Source organism: Alexandromys fortis, unplaced genomic scaffold, assembly GCF_014885135.2.
Source record: "Alexandromys fortis isolate MF-2015 unplaced genomic scaffold, M_Fortis_MF-2015_v1.1 scaffold_129, whole genome shotgun sequence".
Classification (NCBI taxonomy): Eukaryota; Metazoa; Chordata; class Mammalia; order Rodentia; family Cricetidae; genus Alexandromys; species Alexandromys fortis.
In genome coordinates this window covers 1,424,767-1,440,095 of record NW_026068022.1, presented here as the reverse complement: position 1 = coordinate 1,440,095, position 15,329 = coordinate 1,424,767, and the positions used below count along the sequence as shown (strand labels likewise).

The 15,329-nt window shown below is 45.6% G+C and overlaps 1 long non-coding RNA gene across 1 annotated transcript; it reads left to right on the top strand.

The window, feature by feature from the left end:
• The first annotated feature begins 230 nt into the window (after nucleotides 1-230).
• On the top strand, nucleotides 231-6,517 carry LOC126514469 (uncharacterized). Its single transcript, XR_007595576.1, has 3 exons — nucleotides 231-301; nucleotides 5,924-6,049; nucleotides 6,398-6,517. It is a non-coding gene; the product is annotated as an uncharacterized lncRNA (long non-coding RNA).
• Nucleotides 6,518-15,329: the final 8,812 nt, after the last annotated feature.

Sequence of the window (15,329 nt, the reverse complement as noted above, 5' to 3'; positions counted from 1 at the left end):
AAGTAACCCCAGTAAACTCATCAGTTCACCCAGTTGGACTTTGGTGTTATCTTTACTTTTGTTTGTTGCCTGTCTGAGATGAGTAGACTCATGTTTCCCCAGGAATTGTGTAATCACAGGTGTTCTGTGATAATTGATGTGGGAGTGGTTTCTTATTAATAAAGAAACTGCCTAGGTCCATTTGATAGGCCAACCCTTAGGTAGGCGGAGAAAACAGAAGAGAATTCTGGGAGAAAGAAGCTTAGTAAAGAGTCGCCATGATTCTCCCACTCCAGACAGACACAGGTTAAGATCCTCCCTGGTAAGCCAGCTCGTGGGCTACACAGAATATTAGAAATGGGTTAGGACAATATGTAAGAGCTAGCAAATAAGAAACTGGAACTAGCCAGGCCAGGCAGTGTTTGAAAGAATACAGTTTCCGTGTAATTATTTCGGGGCATAAGCTAGCCGTGCGGGCGGCCAGGTGCCTGGGACGCAGCCCTGCCGCTCGTAATGCAACAGATAATGTCTCCTCAGGAATTGTATACACACAGTTGTGTGTCTGTTATAATGTCCTCCCAAGAATTGTGTACACACAGTTATGTATCTGTGATAATTCATGGATATTTGTCCCATTCGAAACCTTTCTCTAGGGATTGTTCTTAACTTCATGGAGAAGGGCTACCCTGCCCTCCTCTGGGTAGACACAGTCAAGGTGAACACGTGGAGAAATTGAGAGGGTGGAACACCCCAATTGGCCCTCACTTTATCTTGGGGGAATTTGTAGTCTGGATTCACAGGTGCTGTCCTGTAGCCTCGAGGACAGAGGAGAATGAGGAGCTTATAGTAGCTGATGCCTGAGAACCAGAAAGACTGATATACATGGGGGTAGGGGGTGGATAGAGGGAGAGTAGGAGAGAAGAGAAGGGCCAGGGCTTCAATGTCTCCTTCAAAGGCACACTCTCAGTGACCTACTTCCTCCAACTGGGCTCCATCTCCCAAAGGTTATAGTGCCTCTGAATGGTGGCCCTGGTTGGGCAGCAAGCTTTTAACATGTGAGCCTTCAGATGATGTTCCTGATCCAAACTACAGCTTCCAAAAAAACAAAACAAAACAAAACAAAAAAACAAAAAACCCCCATAAATAATAGGATTGGGGAGTTTCCAGGTTGGTGAACATGAGGTGGCATTTCAATTCTATGGGAACAGAGGTTCTTGTATTCCAGACCTAACAGAACTCGCTGTATGTATCTCTTCATCTGATGAAGCCTTTGTCTTTCATGCTATCCTGTAGATGAAGCTAGGCTAAGTAAAGACAGCATTCCTGCCTTCTGTGAACTGTTACTGTAAATTATTGGGCTTGGAAAGAGAGCTGCTTAGTCAAGTCAAACCAAATGTATAGAGTATCTGGGGACCCACTACATTCAGCTCCTGGCCAAGGTGTGGGTTATTTAGGGACAGTTTCCTGCAATGGACATTTAAGGTGAATATCCAGTCTTGGGAGACTGAGTTGGTGATCTGTGGAGTCTGCAGTAACTATGGTTAGCGAGTGTCCAAGTTAAATGACAGGACATCCACCTGGCATCTTCAGAGAAGGGGAGAGTTGTCTGGCGTGGAAACCCGACCCTTGGTGTCAAAGTGTGAGCCGGGAGACACTTTCCAGTTTGATGTTTCAGCATTAACAACCTGTTCCCCTGAGGGTTGTGACATAAGCTACCCTCTTATGTAATAAATTCCTGCGTTATGTACTTCAGCCTAAAACGACTTCACTAAAGATGTTTTTTAAAAAGCCACTGGAGAACAGACATGTAAATTGAATTCTCATGAGAACGCCAATTTATTGATTTCCACGCTGAGTGACTGCCAGTGGGACCGGAATACTCCTACCCTCGGCCAGCCTGTCCTCTCCCAGGAGGGAGCTCTACATGGGAAGCCGAGTGATAATGAGAAGACTGCTTGACGAGGGCAGGCAGAGCAGATAATTAGGGGATCTGAGCAGGCTGTCTCCTACTGCGGATGGCTTGAGGCATTCTCCCACTTCAGAGTGCACTGAACCTGCCAATGGTGTGCACACGCGCTTGTGCGAGCTCACCCGTGCAAAACAGGCCAGCCTGCTAAAGCCGGCTCACCCACAAGCCAAGTCAGCTAATGACCCAGCCGCCTAACATTAGTGTTTGTGGAAACATCTCATGTGTGATGGGGTGGCTTCCACAGCTTCCTGAGAACTTTCCCTCTAAGGTGACTGGTGACTTCTTAGTCTTCTTCCTTTTCCTCCCCTTCCTCCCCACCCCCACCTCCTGCTTTCTCTTTCTCTTCTGCCCCTGGTTTGTTTTATTGTTTTGTGTTTTTTTTTTGTTGTTTTTTGTTTTTTGTTTTTTGTTTTTCGAGACAGGATTTCTCTGTAGCTTTGGAGCCTGTCCTGGAACTAGCTCTTGTAGACCAGGCTAGCCTCGAACTCACAGAGATCCGCCTGCCTCTGCCTCCAGAGTGCTGGGATTAAAGGCGTGCGCCACCACCGCTTGGCTCAAGATTGTTGTTCTTTATCCAAGGCTACCCTCCTTTCCACTATCATCTTCTTGCCTGCTGTATATCTTCAAAAATTTAAGGAAAATGTGTTTTTATGTGTGCATGTGTCTTTATGCAAACCATGTGCATGTAGTGCCTGAAGAGGCCAGAAGAGGGCGTTGGATTGCCCAGGACAGGAGTTACAGACAGTTGTGAGCCTTCTGATGTGGGTACTGGGAACTGAACCAGGATTCTTACCAGGATTCTTGGCAAGAGCAGGGACTATTGGGAGGTGGAGTGGGAAGGTTGAGGTTAGGGTCTGGAGGCCAGGAGTTAGACACCCCAAATAAAGACTAAAGTGACAGAACAAATTCCCCAACTGGAAGGCAAATGGTACCAGATAGGACAAAACGCTGACACGAAGGGAGAACATTCTGGAATCAATGATGGTAGTTGTTTTGTATATGTATTGCTCATTAGCTGTGTTATGATTTTCCACTTCTCTGAAATTGTGGAATGTGTGTTTTGGTAAGAAATCTGCAGAATTGAGTGCGTACGTTGAGTTGCACAACTCGGGGGTATATTTGCTTATGAGTCACCAAATTTCCTCCCTCATTCTCTCTTTTTTTTCAGCTTCTTTCTTGCTGCTTGTTGCCTTCTTCCCAGAGCTTTGTCTACTAAATATCATTATTAAGCAAACTGTCCCAAATCCAATATTTATGACTATATAAGGCACTTTTGTGTTGATAGTAAGAATAATTAAAAAGACAATAAGTTTAAAAAGGACACAGGCCTCTGAAGCAGACTGTCATTGCTCTTTATGTTCTGTGACATCTAAATAATAAAAATATCAGACTGTGAATATTAACCCAGTCATTGTGTGTGTGTTGTATTTGTACCTGTGCCCAAGTATTACTTTCTTTATTTTTTTTTATTTTTTTATTTTTCAAAGCTGGATTTCTCTGTGTAGTACTGGTTGTCCTGGAACTCACTCTGTAGACCAGGTTGACCTAAAACTCAAAGAGATCAGCCTGCCTCTGCCTTCCCAGTGCTGGGATTATAGGTGTGTGCCATACTTACAATCCTGTGCCCATTAATGCAGGGGTGGGCATGAAACCCAGAGCACACGCATGCTAGGCAGCACCCAGTTTAAACTGATCTGCATACCTAGATCTCAAGGCTTCTTTTAACCAAAGAAATCACGTTTTAATCAAATAAAGTGTTTTTTCTATCATAAAATAGTACTATATTTGTTTATTTGTTTTCAGTTGCTGCTGTAACAATTTTTTTTAACCATTTAATGACTTAATAAAAAGTTCTCATTTCGGGGCTGGAGAGATGGCTCAGAGGTTAGGAGCATTGCCTGCTCTTCCAAAGGTTCTGAGTTCAATTCCTAGCAACCATATGGTGGCTCACAACCATCTGTAATGGGGTCTGGTGGCCTCTTCTGGCCTGTAGGCATACATGGAAGGAATGCTACATACATAATAAATAAATAAATATTTAAAAAGTTCTCATTTTTTTAGCTCTGGAGATCAAAAGTGTTTAGATCAAGTCATTGATAAGGTCTGTGTTTGGGGAGGCTCTTGATAGGCTCTTGGGGAGAATCTGTTTCCTTGTCTTTTCCTGCCTCAATGCTGACTTCCTCCTTCTGTATTCAAAGTTGGGTAACATCTTCTAATATCTGGTTGACTTCACTTTCTATAGCAGAATCCATGGCTGAGTGCTTTGTAAAGAAAAAAGGATCACTTGGTTCACAGCTCTGGAGGGTAAAGGGTGCTGTACAGTTCCTTGATGAGCCTGTGACAGATGACATCATGCCAGAGGAGGGGGCGAGCAGAGTGTGATGGGATAGGAAGTCTGAGGGTTGGGGGTGGGGGCTCACTTTTCCACAGCAACCCATTCTTACCGGAATGAACCGGGGTTCCAAGAGAACTACCCTAATCTCTCTGAGGGCACTGCCTCCTGTGTGTTAGACTTTCCATCAGACCCCATGCCTTACTGGTCCCACCACCTCACTGCCCTCGCTGGGACTGAGCTCCTGGACATAACCTTTGAGGGACGAACTGCACCTGAACTGTAGCACTATCTGTGATGGTTTTGATAAAACGCTGCAGTTCCCCGAGGGGCGGCAGGGGGCCACGAGGTCCCACCACCTGAGGCCTCTGTGGGTCCCAGGCAGGTGGGAGTTCAGCAGGGCAAGCTGTCCCACAAAGAGCCAGGGCGGGTGGGAGTCGGATAGGCAAGCCGTGCAGAGGGAGGGGTTGGGTATAGTTGACTTTATTCAGTGGGTTATGGAAGGAAAGGGTAGGGCGAGGGGGAAGAAAGAGAGAGAGAGGAGGGAACAGAGAGGAGAAGAGACCTCAGCCACCTTTTCCTAAGAGAGGCAGGGCAGAGAAAATGCAGGCTGGAAGCCAAAGGAAGCTGAGGAAGGGGGGGGGGGAGGGAGGATGGGCAGGGCTTGTCTCTTAAAGGGACAAGACAGTGTAATGGTCTGTCTTTGAGCCTGCTTTTCTCTGCTAACAGGCTTGGTACTCTGTCAGGCCATTCAGTTCATGAGACTCTTTTTTATGGGGTAACACATTCCAGGCTCTGCGATTAGGGCGTGAGTATCTTTGGGGTGGCCTACTATAAGGCTTTTTATGCTACTTGGCCTGTCCTAATACTAATCTACAAAATATTAATAAAATAGAATTCAGAAAAATATATCAGTGGTTTTATTACTGAAGGAGAAATATAGCAAACATTTGCTTCTAGATTAAAAAAGATACAAACTGTGTATTGTAGTGCACGCCTTTAATCCCAGCACTCAGGAGCCAGAGGCAGCAGGGTCTCTGTGAGTTCAAGGTCAGCCTGGTCTACGGAGCACATTCCAGACCTGGCTACATTGTGGGGCTCTATCTAAAAAACCCCAACTTTTTACATATAACAATTGAGATCCTGGAGTTTTACTGAATATTGTATATGCTGGTTGATTTCCCATATTATACATAATCTGCTAATTTATTGATTATATAATATTCTAGCAAGTGGCTATACTATATTTTAGCTCAGCCACTTCTTAAAATTTTTTATTTTTAATTGTGTGCGTTGGTATGTGTCTCTGGGTGGGTATGTGCGCCTGTGTGCAGAGTTACAGAGGCCAGAAGAGGGAGTTGGATCCTCTGGAGCTGGAGTCACAGGCTATTGTGAGCCCAGTGTAGGCGCTGGGAATGAAACCCAGGGCCTCTGCGAGAGCAGTCAGCACTCTTAACCACCGAGCCACCCACCTCTCTGGCCCTACTTTTTCACTTTTAGAAATTTGTCTTAATTTTTTGATATTATATATGATCCCGTGACAAGTATTCCATCTATCATGTTTCTTTGTAATTTTAAATTTGCCTTGGGTAGATCGTCAGCTGTGGAATGGCTTTCTTGAAGCTATTTTTTTTTTTTTACAGCCCATGTTTTTCAGAGAGCTTAAAGAAATTGTTTGATTCCCTAGCAGTATGTTATCATCTATTTTACTAGAGTTCCTCTGCTCTCAATAAAACAGCAATATCATAAACAACACCTCTGCCAATCAGGTAGGTGGAATTCTCATCTTTTTGTCTTAATTTACATACATTTGTTTACAGAGAAGGAGCATGAACGATGTTTCTGGGCTTGTTTTTTGAGCTAGCTATAATTCTTTGATGAAATATTGATTACTACCTTTCACTCTGGAGAGATCAAAATACTTTTAAAATTAATTTGTCAGAGCTCAACATTTTTTAAAAGTTTATTTGGTATCTGTGATAACTGACACATTTATTTTTCTTACATTGTCACTAGAGATTCTTATGCTTAGAAGTTTAACCTTAGTATGGATTCTATTTCTCTTCTGATCTCAACCCTCTCCTTCTTTCCTCTTGTGAATCCTTGTCTGGGGACAGCCAGAGGGCCCAGCCAGTAAAGGTGATGCTCTGGGTTCGAGCCCCACGATCCACATGGTGGAGGGAGAGAACTGAGTCCTACAAGTTCCGACTCTACCAGCTTTCTGTGGCCTGCCCCACCGCCACATAACACACAAATAAATGAATAAATGTAATAAAAGAGTTCTGAGTTTTTATTTTTTTGTGTTTTTAGGTTTTTCTGTCCAAATGAGCAAATTCACAGTTCTTATGGGCTGGAAAGTGTTTTTGTTTTTTTCTCACTATGTGGTGCACGTGCACATATGTGTGTGTGTGCTGGGTGTATATGCATGTGGTGGCCCAGGGCTGATGTCAGACACCTTCCTAATTGTTTCGTCACCTTACATATTGAGACCCTGGTCTCTCACTTGAGCCTAGAGCTTGCTGAGTCAGCTAGTTTAGCTAGCTAATTAACCCTAGGCAGGCACCCTTCCCCTCGCGCCCCATCTCTACCTCCTGAGTGCTGGTTATAGGTGGGCTGCCACACTCACTTGGCACTTGTGGGGCTGAGGATTTGAATTCAGGCCCTTATGCTGGCAAGGCAAGAAAGTGCCTTACTCACTGAGCCGTTAATCGTGTGAGGAACACAGACAGGTCTTTCTACCTGAGGAGACGACTCATCTGGACTTCTGAGTTCTTGGCAAAGACACGTCTGCTTTTCTTCCTTTTCAAAAATAAGTAAGAGCAATGTCAGGACACTTGAATGCCTCTTTGTTTCCTCACTATTTCCTCTTATGACTATATTAACATTCTCCAACAGTCTTAACTTCTGGATATTTTATTCTAAGCTTAGGCAGAAGTAGCCTTCAGTAAGCTGGCATCAGCTGAGGTGCTCAAAGCGGGCAAGTTGGAAAAAGAAACACCAGAGTTGACTTAAGTGACAGGTCAAAGTCCCTCCCTCAGCAGGAGGTCACAATGGTGGGCTCCTAATTTAGGTTTCTCCTACACCATTGTCTTAGGAGCACAGCCGCTAACCTAACTTCCTGTTGACTTGGGTCCTTTGCATCCTGAGGAACCTTCATGTTCCTCCTTTCATCTCAGCGCCATCCAGCTCCTCACTCTCACGGGCCTTCCTCTTCCCAGCTAACAAGCTCCACCTGGACTCACGTGCAGTCACGTCACACAAGGGCTCACCGGGAGAGTTCCACACAGGACATACAAGTCAATCCATTTTGTCAACTGTCACTAGAAGGGTTCTAGAATCTCCAGGGAGATGGGTCTCTGGGCATGCCTGGCTGGGGCGCCTGCGCGGGGTGGGGGTGGGGGGATGGCTGCGGTGGTGTAATCTTGCTTATGTTAATTGGGTGGACGACTCCCCCCCATCCCCCCACCCGGTGAGCAGCACCACTCCCTGGCTGGATTCTGGTCTGTTTAAATGGAGAAAGGGAGCTGAGCAGCAACGCGCATCCATCCCTCTCTGCTTTCTGACTCCAGTTGGCCAGCTGCTTCAAGTCTCTGCCACCCTGTTGTCCTCGCACCCTTGAACTGTGAGTCAGAGTAAACCCTTCCATCCTTGAGTTGTCTTTGTCAGGGAATTTTTATCACAGCAACAGAGAAACAAGCAGATAAACAAAACAACCTTCTTAGAGTATAGCAGCGCATTGCTTGCAGGCCATTTTCTTGCAGATGTCCTATGTTCTGACTGTGATTCTATGAACAAGAACATTATCTTGGAAGCTATGGTAATGGCTAAGTCGTGTGTATTTTGTTGTCCCACAATTATGTTCTAGGAGAAGCCAAAATTGGTTGAAAACCCACGAGGTGGCAGGGCCTGTGACAAGCATTTTGATTTATTTTTATCCTTATTCATTGTGCTGGTTATTACCATGATTATTATCGTGAATTTGACATTAGCTAGCGTCATCTGAGAAGAGAGAACCCCAGCTGGGAAAATGCCACCCTGAGACACGCCTATAGGAGGTCTGTCAGGTGATGTCTTGGTTGATGATTAATGTGGAGGGCCCAGCCTACTGTGGGTAGTGCCACCTCTAGGCAGGTGATGTTGGGTTGGATAAAAAAAGCAGGTTGAGCGAGGCTTGGGGAGCAAGCCAATAAGCCTACTCCTCTGTGGCCTCGGCTTCAGTTCTTGTCTTGGCTTTTGGCCCTGACTTCCCTTCTCCATGGGAAGTGTAAGCCGAAAAAGCCTTCCCAGCTCAACGTTGGTTTTGGTTGTGGTGTTTTATTACAGCAACAGAAAGCAAACTTGTTAAGACATTTATTTTTCATAATAGCCCTTGGAGGATGTATTCTTACTCAGGAGTATAATGATCAACCAATGACGACAATGGAAAGTAAACATTTCTGGACTCTGCCATGACTTTCCTTGTTTACTGTATGGGAAAGGTTTCAGCCTCTGAAAGGCATTTATAACTTCTAAAAGGTGTGCTCAGCCATCCTCACAGGACTTGGAAATGGGTACTTTAACCCAAGAATGTCTCATCTAGGGTTCCTTGGTAGCAGCAAGTAATAGAAAATTCTTGAGCATCTCAAATGTTAAATTTCACTCATGTATCATCATGCTAGGCTTATACTAGTCTGAAATCTATCTATCTATCTATCTATCTATCTATCTATCTATCTATCTATCTATCATCTATCTCTCTTTCTGCCTATCATCTACCTGTCATCTATCTACCATCTGTTGTGAAGTAATTGTCACAATCAAGTCAAATAACATACCCATTGTCTCATACAGTTGTCTTGTGTGCTTGTGTGTGCCTCTGGGCACATGAACATACACATGCTGACAATACTTAAGATCCAACACGATAATTGTAGTCACCGTTGTACATTAGACCATAGTCTTGCAAAACTGAAACCTTGCATCTTTAACCACCTCACAGGCATTTCCTGTCTTGGCCCTTGGTCATTATCACTCAAGTCTTTGATTTTATTTGACTTTATATATAAGTGACTATATATATAAGTGAGATTACACAGTGTTTGTCTTTCTTCCTCTGGCTTGTTTCCCCTAATAATGTCTTTCTGGTTCATTTATATTGTTACAAACGACAGGATTTTCTTCCTTAAAAAGTTTATTTTTATTTATGTGTATGTGTGAACGTCAGTGAGTATGTGCCACGTGTGTGGGTGTCTGTGAAGAACACTGGATCCCCTGGAGCTACAGTTCCAGGTGGCTATGACCCACCTGCAGTGGGTGCTGGGAACTGAACTCCAGTCCCCTGGAAGAGTAGCAAGATCTCTTAACCACTGAAGCATCTCACTTGCCCCAGGGTTTTCTTTTTAAAGGGTGGATAACATCTCACTTCCATATACATAGACACTGCATTTTTTTTTAGTGTATGGATTTCTGAAGAACAAGGGTGAGGTGGTTGCAGAGGGGGTAATGGGGGTGAAGTGCCAAGAAAGCCAGTGCGTGCGGCATGGTGAGAAGAGGCAGCGCTGAGAACAAACGGCTCTTTGCCGTTTTCCTCCCTTAGGATGGTTTATGGTCTGCTTTTGTTTTTATACAAGCTCAGCTGACAAACCTTCTGCAAGGCAGAGAGAAGTGCTTTTTGCAAGAGAAGCATTTACCAGTCACTGTGTGAGCCAGGGCTTTCCGTCTTGGTTTAGTGTCCAGAACCCTTGAAGCTATGTTGTTGCTCAAATCCAGAAACCTCTACTCAAATCCTGTTTTTGTTTTCTTGTCCTCTTTAGATGACCTTTAAAAATATTGAAATAATGCTCTTGCAGAAAAATTAGAAAATGGAGAAAACTCCAGGTTAACCATTATGTGTAAGCATTCATGTGTAAAACTGAGAAAAGAATCTTCATACTACATAACTTGAAAAAAATCTAGCAGGGTGTTGTGAATTTTGACAGATTTTTTTATTTTTAAGGGTTTATTTATTTTAATTTTATGTATACAAATGTTCAGCATACACACACACACACACACACACACACACACATATATATATATATATATATATATATATATATTACGCCATATACCTCGTGCTTGTGGAGGCCAGAAGCGGGTGTTGGATCCCCTGTATCTGGAGTTAAGGCAATTGTGAACCTCCATGTATGTTCTGAAAACCAGGCTGAGTCCTCTGCAAGAGCAGCCAGTGCTCCTAACTGCTGAGCTGTTGCCCCATTCTCTACCACTTTTTAAAAAGAGATTATCAACACGACCACTTGATAGTTCCTAACGGCCATGCTGCAGCTTTCCTGTCTGTCTCTAGCCTTGCGGGATAGACTGTCGCGTGAAGCAGAACAGCAATAGACATCATTATGGCCTCCTGCAGTTAAGTTCTTCAGCACACATCCAGCAGTGGCTTTCCGACTCTCGTGTGGCCAGACTACCACATTCAAGTTCTGAAACAGCACTTGGAGAGCTCACAGAAAAGTCTAACATTGCAAAAGTCCCTGTGCAGCGGAACACTGAGCGTCCAGCGGTTTCCTGGGAAAGGTTACCGGGAGAACAGCTGAGCTGGTCTTGGAGTGTCACTGGCCAGTTAGACTTTCCACTTGAGTTTCTCCTCTAAGAGGCGGAAAGACACTTGTCCCTTGATGGCTACTGCTGGTTTGTTTTAGAGTCATAGCAGGCCATTAGTCATGGGTGAGCAAGACTCGGTGAGAACTGATGGGGTTTAAATGACCTAGAGGATAACTGAGTGTCCCCGTGAGGCATTTTCTAAGAGGAAGACCCAGCCTGAATGTAGGCAGCTCCATCTCATGGACTGGGGTTCCAGGCTGAATAAAAAAGAGAAAGGAAGCTGAGGACCAGAATTCACCTCTCTCTGCTTCCTGACTGAGGATGTCATATGATCGACTTGCCTCAAGTTCCTGCTACCATGACTTCCTGGCATGATGGACTGTAACCTTAAACCATGAGCCCAAATAAACTTTCCCCCACCTCCTGTTTTAGATAGGTCCTCACTGGGTAATCCTGACTGACCTAAGACTTACTATATAAACCAGGCTGGCCTTGAAACCACAGAGACCCTGCCTCTGCCTCCCGAGTGCTGGGATTAAAGGTGTACATCACCATGCCTGACTTATTCTACTTCTAATTATGTATGTGTGTGTGGTGTGTGTGTGTGTGTGTGTGTGTGTACATGTGAGTGCAGATGCCCAAGAAGGACCGAGGAGGGTGGTGATCACTAGCACTCAGAGCTGGAGTCATAGGTAGTCGTGAGTGATCCTCTGAACTGAACTAGGATCCTCTGCACCAAGCGCTCCACTGCTAAGTCATCTCTCCAGCTCCTTTGTTAGGCATTTTGTCATAGCGACGAGAGAAGTAACTAACACAGCTGGGGACTGTATTTGGGCACCCTCAAGGCACAAGGAAGGAACACATTTTATGCGTACTTTGTAGCAGCAACAGCATTTGGGATATTTTGTCTTACATCAATGAGTCTTACAAACGTGTATGCAAAAGAATAAAGACAGCAAAGTGAAAACCTACTATCCTGTAGCATTCATAATGCTATGTTTTCCCTTAATGAACATATTGCTATTTTAAGACAGGGACTCTTGTTGCTCAGGCTGGCCTTGAACTCTTGATCCTCCTGCTTCCACCTTCCACGCACAGGGATTATATGTGTGTATTATGATACCTGGTTTATGCAATGCTAGGGATTGGACCCAGGGCTTTGTGTATACTAGGCCACTACTTTGCCAACAGAGTCATACTGCAGTCCTTGTACAGTTTTTTTTGACCAATAAGAATTTACCTTATAGGGGTTGAGGCTTTAGCTTAGCGGTAGAGTGCTTGCCTAGCAAGCCCAAGGCCCCGAGTTTGGTCCTCAACTCTGAATTTTTTTTTTTTTACCTTGTACAAGATCTTATCAATATTAAGCTGTATTTTTCTCTAGGCGAGGTTAACCTAGAGTCTTGTTGTTTTAGACAGGGTCTTATGTCTCCCAAGTTGATGTGAACTTTACTAAGCAACTCAGGATGTTCTTGATCTTCTGATTTGCCTGCTTCTGCCTCGTGAGTCCTGGGATTACAGATGTTCACTACCACACCCAGTTTGTGTGGTGTTGGGGATGGAGCCCAGGGCTCTGGCATGCTAGGCAAGCCCTCGCCCAATTGAGTTACACCCCCAGGCCCCTAAATTCTTTTCATGAAGAGATGAGCTGGAGTTTTTAGGACATGAACTGGAGCCAGTTTTAGGAATATTCCTCGTTCACCTTTATTCTCTCTGGAAGCGTCACCCAGCAGCATTCAGGGGGAGCTGCATCATTTTTCATTTGCCATGAACACTGAGTTGTTTTGGAAGACGCAGGAGTTTGGAGTTTGGCATTCCGGAGCTGGCCTGGCTGACTTGGTCTCAGTAGGTAAACACGTAAGTCATTTGCCTGAGGCTTGTTTTGGCTGAGTTCTCTGAACTGGCTCGGCACCTGTAGTTAGTCACTTCCCTTGGGATGGACTGTCCCTGTGGGCAGGCTCTCTTTCTCCTCAACAAGAACTCTTAAAGAGCAAGCAAATGAAATTGTTGGGTGCAGAGGGGTTGTGGCAGACAGCTGCACCCTGCCATTGCGGCAGGAAGCGTAAGCAGTGTGACGAGGCTGGGTCATGCCTGAGGCAGAGCTCTCAGAATGGGATTAGTGGCTCTGTGGGAACTTGAAGAGTTTGCCTTGGTCCTTTCGCTCTCTGCATGTAGAGGCTGTGGAACAAGGATCCATGGTCTACGCGGCAGATGCCTAGTCACAGAGATGGAGCTAGCAGGTTGACTAAACAGACAACTGAAATGTACATCTGACATCGACATAGCAGGACTAGAGCACAGCACAGTCCCAATGTCTAGCCCCATTGGAGCCTAGGAGGAAACAAAAACACAAGACAATAAAAACAAAACCCCAGGAATGAAATGGGACTTGTTCGTGGGTATTTAGTTCACTTAAGAGTCACATCTGGGTCCTTCTAGCTGGGCTGTTATGTAGAGACACCTTGTTCAAAACAAAACAAAACAAAACAAAACAAAACAAAACAACAATAACAAAACGCTCTCACTTGAATTGTGAAGGATCCAGAAATATTGCTTCTGGTGGGCCATTTGAAGGCATATCCCACAGCAGGTTCAGGCAGGTGGAAAGGGCAGATTTCAGAGCACTGCTCCCGCTGTTTGAAGTTCCCCTGGGCTAAGTGCCTAGCATGAGACCCACGGGAGTACTTCTTGGCCTTGTGCTCTGGACTTTGCACAATCCTGGTCCCTGGAGCTAAATTCGTTTGACCCAAAGATCCCCACAAAGATGACCTCTGTTAGGGTGAACCTTCACAGCCCACATCCAGAATAAGCCCTGGCATGTCTTTTAAGATCTTCATGCTAGGGCTGAAGAGACAGGTCAGCCAGGGAAGTGCCTGCTGTGCAAGGCTGAGGACCTGGGTTTGATCCCCAGCACCTGAGTAAAAAGGCCAGATGTGGTAGCACACATGTGCAATCCCAGTGCTGGGGAGGAGGAGACAGGCGGGACCTAGGGGCTTGCTAGCCAGCCAGCCCAGCTTACTTGGTGAGTTCCAGGCCTGTGAAAGACTGTGTCTCAAAAAAAGAGTGGGTGCCGGAGAGATGGTTCAGGGGTTACTAGCCTTCCCTGCTCTTCTAGAGGACCCAAGTTCTGCTCCCAGTACCCACACCTGGTGCTTTACTACCACCTGTAAGTCCAGGTGATGTCTCTTCTGGCTTCCCGGGACATCCCATACGTGTGTTCACAGATACACACACACACACACATACAGGTAAGCAAACAATCTTTAAAAAAACGTGTGTATGACACCTGAGGAATGACATCTGGAGTTGACCTCTGGTCTCTACATGCACACACACAGATACACTTGCACACCTACGCACAGTGCACACACACACACACACTCGTGCCAAAGGTAGGACCTTCACGCTGCCTATTTTGAGTCCCAGCCCCTGCCCCAGTCTGGCCCACACAGGTGCCAGCATCTTCTGGAAGAACGACCAGATGGATGCACGCTGCTAGGCTAGCACCAGCTCCAGCTATCTGCAATTCCGCGTGCCCAATAATCTCTGTGCATAGCGCTGTAGCTCTGAAATGAAGAGCCACATGGCTGAGGCGTCCGGAGAGCAGGGACTGCAGGCCTGGACTTTGGAGTCACACAAATGGGTCCTTTTTCTCGGCCACTGGCTGCTTCTGTGATCTCCGCCTCGTCACTTGGTCTTTGAGCTTCTGTTTCCTCCTATATAAAATGGCGGTCATAAAATCTACTTTATTTGACTATCAAGGGAACGAAATCAGATAATGCCTATAAAATGTTCCTGGCACACAGTGAATGATCAGCAAATTGGCTTGTCTGGGACTGTGTGTGTCACCAGCTGCGCTGTTCCAGGAGTCAGGTGGTGGAAGAGCTCACATTACGTGTATGTGTGTGTGTTTTGTGATTGGGTCATGGGTAGGCCAGGCTGACCTTAACTTCCTACCTAGCCAAGGGTGGCCTTGAACTTCTGATCATCCTGTCACCTGGATTATGTGGTATTGGGGGTCAAACTCACTTTTTTTTTCACATTAAGCAGGTACCCTACTGATGAAGCTATACGCCCAGCTCACAGTTCACTGCATATAGAGGGGGTGGTGCTGTGGGTTCTGCGCCCCATAACCTGCCAGGGCAGTGGTTGGTATCCACCGTTATCCTGGTGGCCATGTGGGTACTGCATCATGAACAAAAAGCTTAGAGACAGAGGTATGGGGACCAGGTGGGGACAAGCCTACGATGAGGTCACACTGAGCCAGTGAGACACCTGACTGGGTTCTCAGGATTCAAGCTACGGCTGAATTCACAGAAGTTATGGGATGGGGGAACTTCACCTGGGTCTCCTCTGGTCCTTAGCTGGGTGTGGTTTCCTCATCCATCAGAGTCTGCTCTGTGGGAGAAGAGCCCTCTCTGCCAAGGGACTTTATGAGAGCCGTCATGACCATAAAATTTGACGCAGGCAAGATGC